At 48.3% G+C, this 6,337-nt stretch overlaps 1 non-coding gene across 1 annotated transcript; it reads left to right on the top strand.

The window, feature by feature from the left end:
* The first annotated feature begins 6,028 nt into the window (after window positions 1-6,028).
* On the top strand, window positions 6,029-6,102 carry TRNAN-GUU (transfer RNA asparagine (anticodon GUU)). The gene has a single exon. It is a non-coding gene; the product is annotated as a tRNA-Asn (tRNA).
* Window positions 6,103-6,337: the final 235 nt, after the last annotated feature.

A 6,337-nucleotide genomic window follows, 5' to 3' on the forward strand; every position in this document is an offset into this window, starting at 1 on the left:
CAAACAACTAATTGCCTCTTGCCGAGGCGATCGGCTCCGGGGCAAACGCATTATGCAGTGGAGCGGGGAATCGGGACAGGCAGGGCTTTTTTTCAACATCGAGGCCGCTCGACGGAGCTGCCAGGACCCGGCAGCCCCCGCGAGGGAGGCTGATGAGGCGTAGGCGAAGCCAACAGCGCCCCCTCCCCGGCCGTTCAAAAGCAGCCCCTAGGGAGCGCGAGCGACCAGGAGCGCAGCGAACAGGGTTGGCAAACAGGACGTGGCGCGTCAGAAGGGTGGGGCGCGGTAGTTCGTGCAGGCAGGGTGAGCAGGGAGGGCAGAGAGGGCAGAGTTTCCCCCCCCCATAAGAACAACATCTTTAACGGCTGTCGAACGCTAGCTAGGCTGCGATGGTCTTCACCAGGCAGGGCGCTCTCTCTAGAAAGTCTGTGGCCACCCAGACTGACCGCCTGCTCAACAATGCGGCAGTTCAGGTCTCTGGGTGCAGGGACTGTCTAAGACTGTTGCTGCCATCTGAGGGAGGCAGAGACACGGTGTGTGTGAGGTGCGAGCAGGTGGATGACCTGGTCCACCTGGTGGCAGAACTCAAAGAGGAGGTGGAGAGGTTGAGGGCTATTAGGGAGTGTGAGTGGGAGATAGACTGGTGGAGTGACTCCCTGCAGGGCCTGAAGGAGAGGTACCGGGGTGAGACACCCCTAATGGGGATGTACCCCCTGCCCTGTCACTGTCAGGCAGAGGGAGGCAACCTAGGAGTTGAGGAGAGATGGAGACAGGTCCCTGCTCGACCTTGCAGGCAATGCCCCCCCCTACCGGCCCCACCTTCCCAGGTGCCATTACGTAACAGATTTGAGGCCCTGGAGCTTGACAGACCGGTGGGTGAGGACGAGGTAGAAAGTCTACCCAGGAGGATGCCTAGGGCGAGGAAGCCGACTCCACGCCTCAAGACTGCCTCCACCAAGAAAGACAGAAGGGTGATCGTAGTAGGCGACTCCCTTCTCAGGGGAACAGAGGGCCCTATTTGTCGACCTGACCCTACCCATAGGGAAGCCTGCTGCCTCCCTGGGGCCAGGGTCAGGGATGTTGCCAGGAAGCTTCCCAACCTGGTTCTCCCCTCTGACTACTACCCTCTTTTGATAGTCCAGGCTGGCAGTGATGATATTGATGAGAGAAGCCTGAAGGCTATCAAACGGGACTTTAGGGGACTGGGACGGTTAGTGGATGGAGCGGGAGTACAGGTGGTGTTTTCATCTATCCCTGCAGTAGCAGGGAGGGGTACCGAGAGGACACGGAAAGCCCACCTGATTAGCACGTGGCTCAGAGGCTGGTGCCAACACAGAAATTTTGGATTTTTTGACCATGGGGCGCTTTACTCGGCACCCGGCCTGATGGCCGCAGACGGGTCCCTATCTCTAAGGGGAAAACGGATCCTAGCCCAGGAGGTAGCAGGGCTCGTTGAGAGGGCTTTAAACTAGGAAAGAAGGGGGATGGGGCTGAAATTAGGCTTGTTAGAGCTGTGCCGGGGGAACAATGGCAGAGCCGGGGAAGAAGGCAATGGCCCGACTGAAGTGCATCTACACTAATGCATGCAGCATGGGTAACAAACAAGAGGAGCTGGAAGCCATCATGCAGCGGGATGGCTATGACTTGGTTGCCATCACGGAAACGTGGTGGGACCACTCTCATGACTGGAGTGCTGCAATGTCTGGCTATAGGCTCTTCAGAAGGGACAGGCAGCACAGAAGAGGTGGTGGTGTGGCTCTCTATATTAGAGAGTGTTTAGATGTTGAGGAACTTGAGGCTGGGAATGATAAGGTTGAGTCCCTATGGGTTAGGATCAGAGGGAAGGCCGACAAGGCAAGCATCCTGGTGGGGGTCTCTTATAAACCGCCGAACCAGGATGAGGAGACGGATGAGGAGTTCTACAGGCAGCTGGCAGAAGCCGCAAAATCGTCAGCGCTTGTTCTCATGGGGGACTTCAACTTCGCAGACATATCCTGGAAGCACAACACAGCCCAGAGAAAGCAGTCTAGGAGGTTTCTGGAGAGCGTGGAAGATAGCTTCCTGATGCAGCTGGTTAGAGAGCCTACCAGGGGAGGTGCCCCGCTAGACCTTCTGTTCACAAACAGTGACGGACTGGTGGGAGATGTGGTGGTCGAGAGCTGTCTTGGGAAGAGTGACCACGAAATGGTAGAGTTCTCTATTCTTGGCGAAGTCAGGAAGGGGACCAGTAAAACTGCTGTCTTGGACTTCCGGAGGGCTGACTTTGAGCTGTTCAGGACACTGGTTGGCAGAGTCCCTTGGGAGGTGGTTCTGAAGGGCAGAGGAGTCCAGGAAGGCTGGGCACTCCTTAAGAAGGAAATCTTAATGGTTCAGGAGCGGTCTGTCTCCACGTGCCCAAAGATGAACTGACGCGGAACTAGACCGGCCTGGCTGAGCAGAGAGTTGTGGCTCGAGCTTAGGAGAAAAAGGAGGGTTTATAATCTTTGGAAAAGAGGGCGGGCTACTCAGGAGGACTATAAGGATGTTGCGAGGCTGTGCAGGGACAAAATTAGAAAGGCCAAAGCTCATCTGGAGCTCAGTCTGGCTACTGCCGTTAAAGAAAACAAAAAACGTTTTTACAAATACATCAACACAAAAAGGAGGACTAAGGAGAATCTCCATCCTCTACTGGATGCAGGGGGGAAACTTAGTTACAAGGGATGAGGAAAAAGCTGAGGTGCTCAATGCTTTCTTTGCCTCAGTCTTTAGCGGCAAGAACGGTTGTTCTCTGGATACCCAGTACCCTGAGCTGGTGGAAGGGGATGGGGAGCAGGATGTGGCCCTCGCAATCCTTGAGGAAATGGTTGGCGACCTGCTACAGCACTTGAATGTATGCAAGTCAATGGGGCCGGATGGGATCCACCCGAGGGTACTGAGAGAACTGGCGGGGGAGCTGGCCAAGCCGCTTTCCATTATTTATCAGCAGTCCTGGCTATCAGGGGAGGTCCCAGTTGACTGGCAGCTAGCAAACGTGACGCCCATCTACAAGAAGGACCAGACGGTAGACCCGGGGAACTATAGGCCTGTTAGCTTGACCTCAGTGCCAGGGAAGCTCATGGAGCAGATTATCTTGAGTGTCATCACACGGCACTTGCAGGGCAACCAGGTGATCAGGCCCAGTCAGCATGGGTTTATGAAAGGTAGGTCCTGCTTGATGAACCTGATCTCCTTCTATGACCAAGTGACATGCTTGGTGGATGAGGGGAAGGCTGTGGATGTGATCTACCTTGACTTCAGTAAGGCTTTTGACACCGTTTCCCACATTCTCCTCAAGAAACTGGCTGCTCGTGGCTTGGACTGGCGTACGCTTTGTTGGGTTAGAAACTGGCTGGATGGCCAGGCCCAAAGAGTTGTGGTGAATGGAGCCAAATCCAGTTGGAGGTCGGTTACTAGTGGAGTCCCCCAGGGCTCAGTGCTGGGGCAGGTCCTCTTTAATATCTTTATCGATGACCTGGATGAGGGGATCGAGTGCACCCTCAGTAAGTTTGCAGATGACACCAAGTTAGGTGCGTGTGTCGATCTGCTCGAGGGAAGGAAGGCTCTGCAGGAGGATCTGGATAGGCTGGACCGATGGGCTGAGGTCAACTGCATGAAGTTCAACAAGGCCAAGTGCCGGGTCCTGCACATGGGGCGTAACAACCCCAAGCAGCGCTACAGGCTGGGAGATGAGTGGTTGGAAAGCTGCCTGGCAGAGAAGGACCTGGGAGTACTGGTTGATAGTCGGCTGAATATGAGCCAGCAGTGTGCTCAGGTGGCCAAGAAGGCCAACAGCATCCTGGCTTGCATAAGAAGCAGTGTGGTCAGCAGGTCTAAGGAGGTGATTGTCCCCCTGTACTCGGCTCTGGTGAGGCCGCACCTCGAGTACTGTGTTCAGTTTTGGGCCCCTCGCTACAAGAAGGACATGGAGATGCTCGAGAGAGTCCAGAGAAGGGCAACGAAGCTGGTGAGGGGTCTGGAGAACAAGTCTTATGAGGAGCGGCTGAGGGAGCTGGGGTTGCTTAGTCTGGAGAAGAGGAGGCTCAGGGGAGACCTCATCGCTCTCTATAGGTACCTTAAAGGAGGCTGTAGAGAGGTGGGGGTTGGTCTATTCTCCCACGTGCCTGGTGACAGGACGAGGGGGAATAGGGCTAAAGTTGCGCCAGGGGAGGTTTAGGTTGGATGTTAGGAAGAACTTCTTTACTGAAAGGGTTGTTAGGCATTGGAATGGGCTGCCCAGGGAGGTGGTTGAGTCACCATCCCTGGAGGTCTTTAAAAGACGTTTAGATGTAGCCCTTAGTGATATGGTTTAGTGTAGGACTTGTTAGTGTTAAGACAGAGGTTGGACTAGATGATCTTGGAGGTCTCTTCCAACCTAGACGATTCCGTGATTCTGTGATAATGCAATCAGGGAGATCTGAATAGTAACGTGTTATTTATTTCTTTGTTTTGATAGACCTACTCAAAGAGATAAGGCATTCCAGATTTGGATTTACTGCCCTTTGAAACCTCTGAATCATAAATATACAGATATGAGAGAGATGGGGAAAAATAATTCATTTATGTTATTACCATTTTACGGTATTACCATTTAATTTTTTGCTGTGTGAGTTGTGGTGCAAAATAACAATTAATTAAAATATTAATAAGGACCGTACTCGAGGCTATATTGCTCTTTGAACGACTAATAATGGTTCAGTGGAAGAAAAAGTCCAGGTTCAGTGGAGGAAAATGTCCACTGTATTTGTTGTATTTCTCAGCTGCCAAGCTTATCTGAGTATAAAAAATGCAGTGGTTCTTTTTCTGCAGCACTTTAGCAGGTAAAGGTTTGTCTCACTGTTCCACAACAGTGGTGATACAAATTGACACATTCATAGTCATGTCATTTAGACAGAAAATTCAGCATAGGTATGCATGTCTATGTCTGTCTCCTCTTGGTTTCATATGTAGAGAGGTTGTAGAAGACTATATGCCATTAGTTTGGGGTTCTTCCTTTCAATTATCTGAAACAAAATGAAAATCAGAACAAATGGCTTTAGAAGTCAGTTTTAGAAGTCAGATATCCTTTTAAATATCTTTCCTGATAGTTTAAAGTATTTGATGGCATATAAGTACACCAGTTAATAATTCTGTGTTTTGTGTCCTTTATCCTCCATTGTGATAGAGGTGTTTTTTGGTCAACGAACAGCATAAACATTTCACTTATCAAGTAATATTTTAGTAATTCTACATTCCAGTTTGATATCTTACATTTTTAATGACAGTGTATTTTAAATCTGGGTATCATTTTAGCCATAGGTATAGTTTTTCTTTGTCCACTGCTTGAAATCACATCAATTTGTTTCCTCCCATATCATCATCAAATTGTGAATTAAAATGTCTTCAGAAACCTGGATTCTGCAGGACTGAGAAAGGCCAGAAGAGTCACTGTATATAAAAGGACAATTTTTTCATGGATGAAGATGGTTATGAGAAGAGAAAATAATGATAATAATGATAATAATGATAATGATAATGATAATAATAATAATAATAATAATAATAATAATAATAATAATAATAATAATAATAAAGTAATAATAGTAATAAAAAAGTGGTGTTAATAGGGGGAAAGCCCTGCTAAGGAACTTCTGACAATCTATCCTTCCTGAAGAGTGGCCGACTTTGTAATTGCTACTAGGGAATGACGGTGGAACTGAACTGACAGTAGAAGTGGGAAAGAGTAGACATAGTAGAAATAGATGGCCTCAAGTGAAGGATGAGAAAGGAGAGGGAAGAAAGCATACAGAAGCTGAGACCCATATGTTTGGTGTTTGTTTTTGCTTTTGTTTGTTTTCCATAAGAGTACTGAACATTGATGTAGTTAAACACAGCTAAATATGCACTTTGTACTTTCCTAATGTTATTTTTACCTGTACAAGTATTTTTATTTTCTGTGTATGTGTGTATATATATACATATATTTTCCCAGAAATGTTGCATTTTTACTAATAGATTTTGTAGTTTCAGAAAGGTCTCTGTGGCGCAATGGGTTAGCGCATTCGGCTGTTAACCGAAAGGTTGGTGGTTCAAGCCCACCCAGGGACGTAGGTGTTTGTGTAAGGTTGGTGCTCTTTTGAGGTCCCTTAACAATCTGTGTTATTCTATGGTATCTGCTTAGATAATCTCTTTCTTCTGATTTATAGAAAAAATTGACATGTGCAATGTTTCAAGAAATATTGAGTGTTACATACCGTATTTCTAAAATACTGAATGCAATCTGGCAAGTATAAATATTATAGCAGGTTCATCTTATAGTTTAAATTTATGTTATTTCATTGTA

Source organism: Anser cygnoides, chromosome 1, assembly GCF_040182565.1.
Source record: "Anser cygnoides isolate HZ-2024a breed goose chromosome 1, Taihu_goose_T2T_genome, whole genome shotgun sequence".
In the NCBI taxonomy this organism is placed as follows: Eukaryota; Metazoa; Chordata; class Aves; order Anseriformes; family Anatidae; genus Anser; species Anser cygnoides.